Source organism: Delphinapterus leucas, chromosome 19, assembly GCF_059928025.1.
Source record: "Delphinapterus leucas isolate spDelLeu-1000000601 "Yukka" chromosome 19, BTC_Dleu_Yukka2, whole genome shotgun sequence".
NCBI lineage: Eukaryota > Metazoa > Chordata > Mammalia > Artiodactyla > Monodontidae > Delphinapterus > Delphinapterus leucas.
This window is the reverse complement of record NC_143147.1, coordinates 46,731,018-46,744,306: the sequence shown is the minus strand read 5'-3', so window position 1 is coordinate 46,744,306 and position 13,289 is coordinate 46,731,018.

The following is a 13,289-nucleotide window of genomic DNA, read 5'->3' as shown; positions in this document are numbered from 1 at the left end:
TAGGCCTGCCAATAGCCCTGGGAAGGAGGACAAAAAGGGGACACCTCAGACAAACAGAGCTGGCTCCCTGAGCCAAAGCATACACCCCGGTCAGAGGCCTGAGCAAGCAGGCTGGCCGGGGGGAGGGGGGGGGGCTTAACCCTTTCTCTCCCAGCAGGGCTCCAAGGAGTCCCCAATACACTCATCTCTGCCATTCCCCTGCCTCCAGCCGGATGTCCCCGCCCCTCAGCCAACCCAGTAGACTCTCCTGGCTGGACAAGGGGAATCTTTCCCTGCTCCCTGGGGGCAGGTTCATTCATTTTCCTAGAAACAAGACACGGGTCTTGTCCCCAAGGAGCCAGGGTCTGGAAGTTCTTTCTGCTGTCTGACCTTGCTCCCACTCTTTGACTTGGTCACTGCTGGCCATCTGTTCCCCCTTGATCTCCAAGCAGAGAAACAGGAAATGCGTCCAAGAAAGGCAGGAGCAGAAGTGGCGGAGGCAGGGTCTGGAGGAGGCCCCAGAGCCTTGGTGTCCTGAGGGCGTCACCTTGTTCTGGACGAGGCACATGCAGCGGGTGAAGCCTGGGCTCCCGACACAGTCCCCCCCCCACTAACAGCGTGTCCCCAGGCAAGATTCCGAGGTCTCTGCTGACCTGTGTCAGATGGCAGTGAATGTCGGAGCTGCCTCCCTGGGGCTCAGAGGAAGAAAGAGACATTTTGTGCAAAGAAATGGGCCTAGACCCGTGGGGGCCTACGGTAAGCGCTCAGACAGGACTGCCAGCCACTGCTCGGGCGACAGCAGGGCCAACGTGCTCCAGGCAGAGAGACCCGAGCCGTCTCGAACTCCCACGCTAGTGGCAGGGGCAGACATGGAACATGTCAGCAATCAGCAAACGAGATCATCCCAGGCTGTGACGGGTGATAAGAAGGCATTCAGAGCGGGCTGGCTGGGGGTCTGGACAGATGGATAAGAGGCAGCGTGGGGAGGGCCAGGGTGCTAGGGAGCACCCACTTGTCCATCTCTCTAAGTCTGTGTCCTGCTGAGCAGACGGAGAATTAACGGTGAGTGGCCGCCAGGCCCCGTGACCAAGACCTCGCAGTGCTAACAAACGCTCAGAGAGACATGAGGTCACAGGAGCACAGAGCAGGCATCCTTCATCCCCGGGGCAAGCAGAGGGAGAAGAGAGGCTTGGGGCTATCGGAGAGAACGTTCAAGGCTGGGATGAGGTAGGGAAGCCCTGTGAGACCAGGTATGAAAGGCTCTGAATGCCAGAGAAAGAGCTGGGCATGGTCTCCTAGGGCAATGGAGAGCCATGGGAGGTTTGGGCCCAGAAGTGACAGTTCAGATGTGGGTTCTGGCTGCTGTGAGGAGAAGAAATTGGAAAGGCTGGCCTGAGGGGAGGCAGGGAGCCCAGGCAAGGGCCAAGCCTATGTTTTATGGAGGAAAACCAGTAGTTCCTGGTGACTGATGGGACCTGCAGAGCAGAGAACCACGGGGTTTCCCTGAGCTGCACTGTGACTCTTCCTGCCCTGTTCAGTCTGACACATCTCAACACATCAGCTGGGGGCGAGAGACAGCCACGAGCAAGCCAGATGAGGGCCTCAAGGAGATCTTAGCTGGTGGGGAAAAACAGGCATGACACAAACCGCACTGAGAGTGGTGGTTTCTGAATTATTAAAGGAAAGTGGGACGGGCTGTCTGCTTTAGACCTGAGCTCCCTGAGGGCAGGGGCTGTGTCTCCCCTTCACACTCCAGATGCCTGAGGCCGGGACAATGTTTTCTCCATGAGGCTGGAGGCTCCCTAAGAGGGGGTCTGTTTCCTGCCGGTCCTGGGGCTGTGGTCTGGCAGCCAGGCACCTGCCCACTCCCCACCCCTCCTGAGGGGGCAGGAACAGAGGGAGCGGGTCATGTCATTCTGAAACACTCGCCAGCCGCCCACCATTTCCTAAAGCCAGCCCACGGCTCCCAGGGTGGCAGGACCACCCGCTCTATCTCAGAAGTATCTCTTGGGGTGTGACCGGGCCAGGGGAGGATCAGTTCCCCACAGAGGGTCTCCGCTGGGGCTCACCACCCTCCCCCAGCTCCAACCTTACCTGCCTGCTCTCCCCCAGCTGTAAGCTCACTCAGTTGCCCATGTCAGGGGAGACTGCTAAAAGGGGCCTGGTGGGCGCTGGGCAGAAGCCGAAGGTCCGTACTTATCCTCAGGAGGGGCTTGAGGGGGCAGGACCAGGGTTGGAAGAAGACCCTGGAGAGATTTTGCTAGAACAAGGAGGGTCTAGGAACAAGAGCTGGGAGACAGAGCCCCCAGCCTCTGCCCTCAATTCCTGTGGGCCTAGGGCAAAGCTCTTCCATTCTATCAGCCTGTTTACCCACAAGGTGATGGGCCTGGGGTGGTCATTGCCGTCCCTCTGGCCCTCAGTCTTTTTTTATTCCAACAGGGACAATCATCTTAGAAAACTGTAAGGTCAGGAGACCTCATGTGAGAACCCCAGGAAGCCAAATGAGAGGAAATGCTGTAGAGCATGAGGGATTTGGGGCTGACACTGAGGAAGACTTCCTGGAAGGAAGGGCAGGAGCCCCTGCACAGGCCCTGGGTCACTGCTTTCCAGGGCTCCATCTGGCTGGGCAGCAGGAGGGACCTGTGACCGAGGCATCGGGGGCTACCTCCTTCCCTTGTCGCCGGGATGGCCGGACTTCGTCCTGGTCAGGCTGGATATACCCTCCTGGCACTCCTGAGGTTTGACCTTTGACCTTTGGCTTAGTCATGGGGCGAGGCCGTTTGTCCACTCATCCCATGCCATTAGGATTGTGCGGAGCCCGTTGCAGGCTCTGAGCGGGGCGGGCAGTCTGTCTGATGGGGAAGACACAGCCTCTGCCTCCAGGAGCCCAGTGGAGGAAAGGAGTCAGCCGCTCCCTCAGGGGAGAGGCCTATCACCTAGAGAAATGACCTAGGAGTTAGGCAAACACCAACCCCCCCTCCTCTGGAGGCAGCTGGACCCCAACTGCGTGTGGATCTGAAACTGGATCAGGGAAGCAGGGCTGGCAGCATGCCCAGCAATGAGTGCAGTGTGCTGGGGAGCTGGTGGGGGCGAGGAAACCCCCATGCATCCCCCTGCCCCCGGCCTGTCTGCAGACATGTGCATGGGCGTAAGGGAAGAGGGCTGGGCGGGGGACTGTGTGCACATCCTTAGGCAGATGTCCTGGTACCTGTGTTCAGGCCTGGGAGATGGGTGTGCTGGGGGCGTGGTCCTCAGTGCTGGTGAGCGTGCTGTGTGCACAGGCTGCATGGAGGGTCTGCAAGGGTGTGAGGTGCAGCTGTGTGCACTGCTCGTGCAACACGTGCGCGTGAGTCAGGATGCAGACCCCCTGGGGAAGTGGGGAGACTGGGCCCAGTGTCTGCCCCACGAGGTCATGCTGGGTAATCTGCCCGCCCTCCCTGGACCTCGAGTCCCCTGCACACAGGGAGGTGTCAGCAGAGGGCTGTGTGAGGCTTCCCCAGCTCCATCAGTCTGTGCTCTGAGCACCAGGGAAAACCCCAGGGGCCCTGCCTGCCCACTGCCAGGCCTTCTGTCTGCCCTTGATCCCTCGCCTTGGCACCTGAACAACTGTGCCTGACCAGCGAATGCAGGCCGGGCCAGCTGTCACTGTGACATCCATTCTCCTCGGTGGGCCTGGGAGCTCCCACCCAGCTCCCCCAGCTCCTCTCTCCCTTCTCCCTCCCTGTTGCACCCACATCTGGAAATTAGGCAGGGTGACACCTGGAAGCATCCCATGGCCATGGGGTCTCGTGGGGTTCTGAGCCTTAATCCAGGAGCTGGGAGAGACGAAGGTGACAAGGAGCTCCGCTCCCAGCACCCTCAGAGCCCCACTTTCCACTGCCTCTGCCCCCAGCGTTCTGGGAAGATTCCTGGGGCCCCAGCCCATACCAGGAAGAAGCCTTCTTATTTGCATATCACGTACATCTGATTTGCATGTGCCTCCTGGTTGGCCATTTCTAAGCAACCCTGGAATTCGGATCTCACAGGACGCTGAGCCTTTTCTAGGAGCTTGCTTCTCTCTGTCTCCCCTTGACCCAGGTGCCTCCTAAAGGACAGACACACACACACAGACCCCTCCCTACACACACCTGTTCTTGCACACAGGCACAAGGGTATACCAGCCTCCACCTACATGCAAAAATGCAGAGTCCTGGGCTTCCCTCGTGGCGCAGTGGTTGGGAGTCCGCCTGCCGATGCAGGGGACACGGGTTCGTGCCCCGGTCCGGGAAGATCCCACATGCCGCGGAGCGGCTGGGCCCGTGAGCCATGGCCGCTGAGCCTGCGCGTCAGAGCCTGTGCTCCGCAGCGGGAGAGGCCACAACAGTGAGAAGCACGCGTACCGCAAAAAAAAAAAAAAAAAAAAAAAAAAGTGCAGTGTCCTGTTTCTTATCCCTGTGCACCCTCCCCCTTGCCCTGTGGAATATGCGCTGAGTATACGCTCACACATGCAACTGCACAGATGCCCGTGCTTCTGTCCTCACACACATTTGTCTACACACATGCCCCCACTGCCCCAGTGCACAAGCAAACACAACTCAGCTTCACGTAGGAGTTGGGGGACTGCACACAGAAGCTGCCAGTGAAGTGCCCTGAGCAATAGATCCCTCCCAGACCCCCAAGTGGGCAGGACTAGCAAGGGCGCTCCCGTGTGATTGGCTGGGAGGAGACAGCACGGGTCAGGTGGCTGTTTTCAGTGGTTTTACCACCAGTGGGTCCCTGGTGGTAAGAGTAGCACAGTCAGAGTATCAGTCCTTGAGAGTTTTGTCTTCCCTGAAATATGGCTCCATCCTGCATTTTCTGCATCATTTCTGTTGCTCTCACCCCAGGCCTCCTCCCCTTATTGGTCCCCAAACACAGCTTCCTTGGGTGGCCCTGCCTCTGACCTTTTTCTCCCTGCTCCCCACCAAGAACACCTCCCTGCCTTCCTCCACCATAAACACTCACACCTTTTTTTTGTGCTGTGCTGTGCCCTCTTCCTGGATGGGCCTCTTTCTCTGTCCACCCAGCACACTCCTATACATCCTTCAAGTCCCACCTCGAATGTCACCTCCTAGGTGAATCCTTCTCTAATCTTACCAGGCAGAAGTAATCTCTTTCCTCACTCTGAACATCCAAAGGCACAGCAGTGGGGTGGAGAGACATGGTTGGTCCTAAATACCTGTACGGGGGATGCTTAGGGGCTTGGAGGCTGCAACCTTTCATTTGTATGGAGGGGACAGACTTTTCTGAAAATTGCAATTACATGGTGAGCATTTGGACTTAAATTATATTTTGTGTTCATTTTCAGGGGAAGAGAATAGGCACAAGAATCAGACAATGCTGCTTCCATCCCTTCTGCTGTGCACCTTTGGGTGATTGTTGCAGCCTCTCGGGGCCTCAGTTTCCTTGTCTGTAAAATGGGCTCACTGTTGGGGATTATGAGAAGCCAATTAGAGCTTGAACATTTATGGCCTTAAATTCTCATTTCATTGAACAGTAAAGATTATTTTTGCTCCAAGGATTTTTGCTTACTTCTCTGTCTCCCCACTGGACTAGAAGTTCCTTCACAGCAAGGGTTATACCTCTATCTACAAAATGGGGATAATAATGGGATAGACCTCATTTGTGAGGATTAAATGAATTAACTCATGTAATATGCTTAGAAGAGTTTGCTGGCACTACTCAGTGTTTACTATTATCGTTATTACCACATACCTTATCATTTAATCCTTACAGAAATCCTGTGTCGCTGGAGATATTGTTATCCCACTTTACATAACATTTAGGAGCTTCCTTGCCAAGGTCACACAGTGAGCAAGTATCAGAATCTAGATTTGAATCTGGGTTTAGCAGAGTCTTAACCACCGGTCAGGATGTGACAGTTCTGGGCAGACAGATCAGATGTCCAGCCCACGACTTCCTGATACAGTTTATTTGCACATGCCCACGTCCCTTGCTGTGTCCCTACAGCACGTAGGCCTGTCTTCCATCTGGACTCAGCAACTGAGGACAGTGTGGGGCACCCTGAATAGGAGCTGCCCATTGGCCCAATCCCCACAGCTGACTGAGGTTCGTAGGTACCACCCTGAGAACAGGATTCCACCTGGGGAGGGGGAGACAGGGTGACGGCCCGGGGTGAAGCCTTTGTCCACCCTGACCCAGGATGCTGGTCATTCAGCCCCACCCCACATATCCATTCAGCATCCGAGCCCAGAGCACCTGGATGGAGAGACACTCTCTACCCCACATGTCATACCGTGAGTGCCGGACACTCGTGCTGGAAAGCTTGACCTGGAATGTGTTTCCATGCAGCAGGCCAAGCCTCACTCACACCACCGCGCACCAAATACTCTGGTGCAACAGCCTCATGGGGCCCCCCCAGTCCTGCTGGGGAGAGCCCTGGGGGCAGCAGAGGTCCAGGGAGGAAGGGAAACATGGAGTTCCCCAGTGTGCGTGGCAGCTGAATTCCTCCAGATCACACAGCCCGGCTCCCGGAATCAGTGGGAGCCCCTTTTCCTGGGCCTGCTGGGGGTTTGGCCAACAGGCAGCTGGAGTCCTTGGATGTTCTGCTGAGGGCCTCGCGTCCTATCCGTGTGCCCAGTAGCTCCAGAGAGCATGGCCCAGATGGCCAGAATCCCAGGAGGGAAAATCTAGGCTGGAGCGCAGCCAGCTCTGGGCTTGGGGAGGGCTGCAGGGAGAGAGCAGGGGAGCAGATTAGACGCAGGGGCATGGAAGGAATGATTTCTTGAACCCCTTCAGGCTCCAAATCCAGCCTGCCCACTTCGGCCCAGGCTCAGAGAACCGGACACCCGAGACCTGTGGACACGGTCGTGACCAGGGCTGTGGAGGGAAGAATCTGACGGATGGGGAGGCAGCGGACTGCGGGGCACACCCAGGAGGACCTCAGCTTCAGCAAACGGCTCAGGGACGCACTGAGCCCAACCAAGTACTGCGGTGCCGCAGCGCCCTCTGTTGGCCAGAGGCGGAGGCCGCCTGTCCAGAGCTCTGCAATGGTTGGGGGAAAGCGGATGCCCGCAGGACTCTGGCCCAAACACAAGTTCCCTAAAGGGCCCCAGGAGTCAGCGCCCATTGAAGTGGTCATCCGAGCTGGGAGAACCTTGGAGACTCCTGCGTCAATCCCTATTTTGTCACTGGGAAAACTGAAGCCAAGAGAGGGGAGATGATTGACCCCAAAATGGGCTGGCGCCAGGGACTGGATTATGGGGCTGGCTAAGTCCCAGTGCTGGTGCCATGGGATGGCCTGGGACTTCCCAGTCACCCCCACCACCATGCTCCCCACCAACCACCCGGAATCGACGTACATCCGGGCAACCCCAGACAGGTCTCCCAGCCCCGCCTCTGCCCCCACCCCTTCTACCCAGACCCCTCCTATAACAATTCTAGAACCTCCCTGTCTCGCCACCAGCCCCCTCCTCAGACACCATACCCTCCAATCTTCTTCAGCACCCCCGTCCCCCAGACTCAGGAGATTACCTGTGCTCCCCAACAACCAACGATTTCCCACGTAAAGCCTTCGGCTTTTTTCTTATTTTTTTCCCCAGGAAATGAAAACTTCAATTTATTTCTTTTCTTTTCTTTTTTTAAATTAACTTTATTGGATTTTCTTTTTAATTACAAACCACAGTACTACATGTTCTTTGTAACAGCTAAACAAACCAGAGGTATCTAAAGAAAAAGTCGATAATCTCCTCTCTCCCTTTCCAGCCCCACACCCCTGAGATCACTAACGTGGTTGAAGGAGTGTCGTCTTTCCTTATTGCTCTAAGGCTGTTCACTCAATAGGTAGGAAGACTTGAAACCTGCTGTGCATCGGGCCCTGTGCTAAGCCTGGGCTACTGAGGAAAATAAGACAACAGCCACAATGCCCACTGCCCTCAAGGGGCTTACATTCTAGAAGCGGGAGGAGAGGCAATAGAGAGTAAATAAGAATATTTCAGGCAGTGATGAGCTCTCTGGGGGGAAAATGGTGGGGTGATGGGCTGGGGTTGATGGGTTCTGAGTCAGGGACCCGGCCGCTTTGGGTGGAATTGCAAGAGGAGGGACATTTGAGTTGAGGCCCAATAGAGGGCACTGTAGGCCACTGTTCGAATGTTATTCTAAGGGCACCAAAAAGCCACTGAGCATAGGAAGGGGTTGCACAAGGACCCCTTGGGAGAATGGATTGGGGGTGGGCCAGTATGGCTGCCATGAGACAGAGGGAGACAGAGAGAGAGATTTCTACTTTTAGATATGCCTTCTTTTTTATATAAAAATGGGCTTAGACTACATACATTGCTCTGCTCATGTTCTTTTTCCTTCCAGTGCTTCAGTCAGAAAATGCAACTCCAGTTCCAAAGGGTCGGCAGGTCACACACACTCTGGGCAGCCAGCACCCCTCAGCTGCCACAGCCCTGGTGGTTAAATCAATCTTTTAATTTTTCCAATGCAAAGGGTAAAAAATACATCACAGCAATTTAAGCAACAAAATTAATAAAGTAGTATTGGATTATAGCCCAAAGTATAAAATAAATATCCATGAGTCCATACTGATTTAAATACATGATTGAATAAATGAATAAATGGGGATAGAAGAGAGACATCTCCGGTGCAGAAGAATTCCAAGTAAATGATGTAGATACTTCATCCTAAAAGAGGAACGTAAAATCCCCCACTCCTTAACCGGGGGCTGCACATAACGACTTCCTTCTAAAGGCATAATTTTACAGGGGAAAAGCCTGGCAATCAAGGTCGACAACTGTCATAAGTCACGTTGACAGTGTCTGTTACCAAGTCCAAATTGGCTCGTCCTGCTCGCCACACAACAGCCCAATAAGACGATGAGTTGTTCAGGGCAAGGAATAGCAACTTTATTTGGAAAGCCAGCAGACGGAGAAGATGGTGGACTAGTGTCCCAAAGAGCCCTCTTGGCTGGGTTTGGATGCAGCTTCTTTTATAGAACAAAGAGGGGGAGGTGAGGAGGTGAAGTTAAAAAGGCGATAAGTTGCTGCAAATATTTCCTGGTTCCGGCCAGACTCTGGAGGGGATGTGTTAATTTCTTCTTTCCTGCAGACCTGGGCAGGATGTTTCCTGTGAGCTAACGCTCAGGCATGGAGGCAGGTTTCCCAGAGATGAGCCATTATGTATACTTTAAGCTCTAGGCGACATGCTTTCACTGATTAACTTGTAGCAAAAACAATATAATACAAAGGTTAAAGTAAAAGAAACAGATCCAATATGGAGTCAGGTTTGTTCTTCCCTATTACATATGTACCCTTGATATGATGTGATAAGAATGGCGCTTTACCTCTGTGGTCAACCTCCCCAAAATGCATAGCCCCCGTCTATGAGAAAAAGATCAAATTCCAGCAGAGGGGCATTCTACAAAATCATGACCAATACTCCTCAAACTGTCAAGTCATCAAAAATAAGCACGGTCTGAGGAAAGGTCACAGCCAAGAGGAGCTTAAAGAGATTAGATGTAATGAGGTATCCTGGATGGGATCCTGAGACAGAAGAATGTAAAAACTAGGAAAATCTGAATAAAGTATGGACTTTAGTTAATAATAATATACCAGTATCGTTTCTTTAATTGTAACAGATGCACCATGCTAATATAAATTGTTAATATTAGGGGAAACCGTGTATGGGGGGGGAGGGGTGCCTATGGGAACACTCTGACGAGCTGCTCAATTTTTTCTGTAAGTCTAAAACTGTTCTGAAAAATAAAGTCTACCAGTTTACAAAATACATATCTCATGCAACTGACAAGGGCTTAATTTCCAAAATATACAAACAGCTCATACAACTCAACAACAACAACAAAACATAAACAACCCAATCAAAAAATGGGCAGAGACATAAATAGATATTTCTCCAAAGAAGACATACAGATGGACAACAGTCACATGAAAAGATACTCAACGTCACTGATTATTAGAGAAATGCAAATCAAAACTACAGTGAGGTACCACCTCACACTGATCAGAATGGTCATCATTAAAAAATCTACAAATAACAAATGCTGGAGAGGGTGTGGAGAAAAGGGAACCTCCTACTTTGTTGGTGGGAATGTAAATTGGTGCAGCCACGATAGAAAACAGCATGGAGGTTCCTCAAAAAACTATAAATAGAGTTGCCATATGATCCTGCAATCCCGCTCCTGGGCATATATCCAGACAAAGCTATAATTCAAAAAGACACAAGCACCCCTATGTTCATAGGAGCACTATTCACAATAGCCAAGACATGGAAACAACCTAAATGTCCATCAACAGACGAATGCGTAAAGAAAATGTGGTACATATATACAATGGAATACTACTCAGCCATAAAAGAGAATGAAATAATGCCATTTGCAGCAACATGGATGGACCTAGAGATTATCATACTAAGTGAATTAAGCCAGAAAGAGAAAGACAAATACCGTATGATATCACTTCTATGTGGAATCTAAAATATGACACAAATGAACTTATCTACAAAACAGAAACAAAATCAGACATAGAGAACAGACTCGTGGTTGCCAAGGGGTTGGAGGAGGGATGGATTGGGAGTTTGGGATTAGCAAATGCAAACTATTATATATAGAATGGATAAACAACAAGGTCCTATTGTATAGCACAAGGAACTATAGTCAATATCCTGTGATAAACCATAATGGAAAAGAATATGAAAAAGAATATATATATGTATAGCTGAATCACTTTGCTGTACAGCAGAAATTAACATTGTAAATCAACTATACATCAATAAAATAAGTTTTAACAATACATATCTCATTGTTGTTTTAAATTGTATTTCCCTGACACCTTCTGAGGCTGACTGACTTTCCATATACATTTTCTGTCAACTGCTTGTTTATACGTCTGCCCACTCTTTTAGTTTTTGCCTTTTTCTTATTGGTTTATAAAATTTTTTTCATAGTAAGGATATTAACCATTTGTCTATTACACATGTTGCAAAGGTATTTTTTTTCAGTCTGTTGTTGACCTTTCTATTTTGTTTCTGGAAACTTATGTCCCTCTGAAATACTTTCTTCTGTAACCAAGAAGAAAAAAACTTTCTCTCTCTCTTTTTTTTTTAAAGAGAAAGTCTTTTCTTTTTAAATTAATTAATTAATTAGGCTGCATTGGGTCTTAGTTGCGGCATGCAGGATCTTCATTGTGGCACACGGGCTCTTCGTTGTGGCACGCGGGCTTCTCTAGTTGTGGCACGTGGGATCTAGAGCACACGGGCTCAATAGTTGTGGCACACAGGCTTAGTTGCCCCGTGGCATGTGGGATCTTAGTTCCCCGACCAGGGATCGAACCCTCATCCCCTGCAGTGGAAGGAGGATTCTTAACTAATGGACCACCAGGGAAGCCCCTTTCTCTCTCTTTTTTATGGCTTCTGGGTTTCCTGTTCCCGCAAGGTTAAAGAATTATTCTTCTAATTTTTCTCGTAATATTTTTAGCTTTTATTTTTCACTCTAAAACTTTAATCCATCAGGGATCTATTTTGTAGGTGTTGTCAGGTCAGAGGGAAGGATTTGGCTTTATTTTCTTCCCGATGGGCCACCGATATGGCAGCATCATTTATTAAATAAATCGACTTTCCCCCTAAATTGACATTCCCCTTTAATAAATAAGTTCCCATACAGATCCTTACATCTGCGTCTGGAAGACTGAATTCCCCAGTTCTCCATGCTGCCATCGACATCCAGCTCAAGAGCCCATACCCACCTTCTCCTTAAAGGCTGTAATCCGCCGCCCCATTCCTCCCGGCTGGAATCTGCCTTATCCCCACCTGACTTCCCATGGAATTCATTCATTCAAATTGCATACACATTTATTGAGCTCCTCCTGAGTGTCAGGCATTGGACCAAAGAAGACTGTCCCTGTCTTCTAGGAATTCACAGCCTGGGGAGAGAAGGGAGAACCAAGTGAGGACAGGTGACTCTGGGGGAACAATGGTGGGAGAGGTGTCAATTCCATTCAGAAAAGCTTCAAGAAGGGAGTGATGCCTGAGGTTGGTGAATGGTCCAATGGAGAGCAGGTGTTCACCAGACAGCCACGGAGGAAGGGGCCGCCAGGTGGCAAGAACTGTGTGTACAAAGGCACCGAGGCAAGGCAAAGCCTGGTGTGTTTGGGGAGCTGCAAGTGGTTCAGAGGTCCCAGGAAAGGAGTGTCGGTAGAGAAGAGAAAGCAAGGGGCAGTCTGGAGAGTGAAGCGTGAGACAGGCTGGGACCTGGAATCTGGGACTCTTTGCTGCAATGCTTGCACCTGGACAAAATACAAAGAGACTACAAGGGACTAAAAATAACTGCGTGCATGTACAGTTGGGGCAAATTATGGACAAAAAGATACAAAAGGACCAAAAATCCCAATTGCCACTTCTGAAGAACGGAGAGCAGAAGCAGGGTACTGGGCATGCCCCCTGGGCATACCGAAGGGGTAAGCAAACTCCCTAAGCGCCGCCTCAGGCATGACCCCTGGAACCAGCTTGCCCTCCCTTCGGAGCAAGTGAGCAGGGGAATCTGTTGCTTGCTCTCACTCCCCCCTGCTGCAGCAGGGGCCCCAGTAAAGCCTTGCCTGAATTTCTTGTTTGGCCTCTGGTCAATTTCTATTGATTAATGACGTCAAGAACCCTGGTCCATAACAAGTGGGGCCAGAGCCCATGCAAGTGTACTGCAGAGCCTGCCGTTTCTCCCGAGAAGCACAGTGTCGCAGCGGGTGCACCGATGCTCATTTCCCAGCTCCACATTCCGCCCAGGCTGTCACATACTTAGTACTTTGCTTTCAGTTAGCTACTCTTTTTCCTTAAAATAAATTAATTTTAAAGGGTCACTTTGTATCACCTCCATAAATGGGAAACCAGTATCCCTTGCTATAAATAAAAGAAAATAGAACAAAAGCCTTAAAAGGAAACATATTTCTATGAAAATTAAAATTGTTCATCCGTACTATTTTTTTTTTAAAGGAATCTCCCAGCCAACACAACAAATACTTCACTTTAGGACACACTGGTGTGGTGAGTAAAAGCATGGGTTCAGCAAGCCAGGCCGCCTGGGTCCAAATCTCAGCTCTGAAGAGTATTAGCTACGGATCTTCGGGGAAGCCAGCTTATCGCCTGAAGCCTCAGTTTTCTCATCTGTAAAATGCGGTAATAATAGAAGCTACCTCAGTAGGTTGTGTGATTAAATGAGAGGATTTTGGTACCATTTCATGAATGTTCTCAATGTGTGTTGTCTAGTTTGGGGCTGCGGGAAGCCTTCCAAGGATTTGAAATAGGAAAAGGAGATCATCTAATTTGCA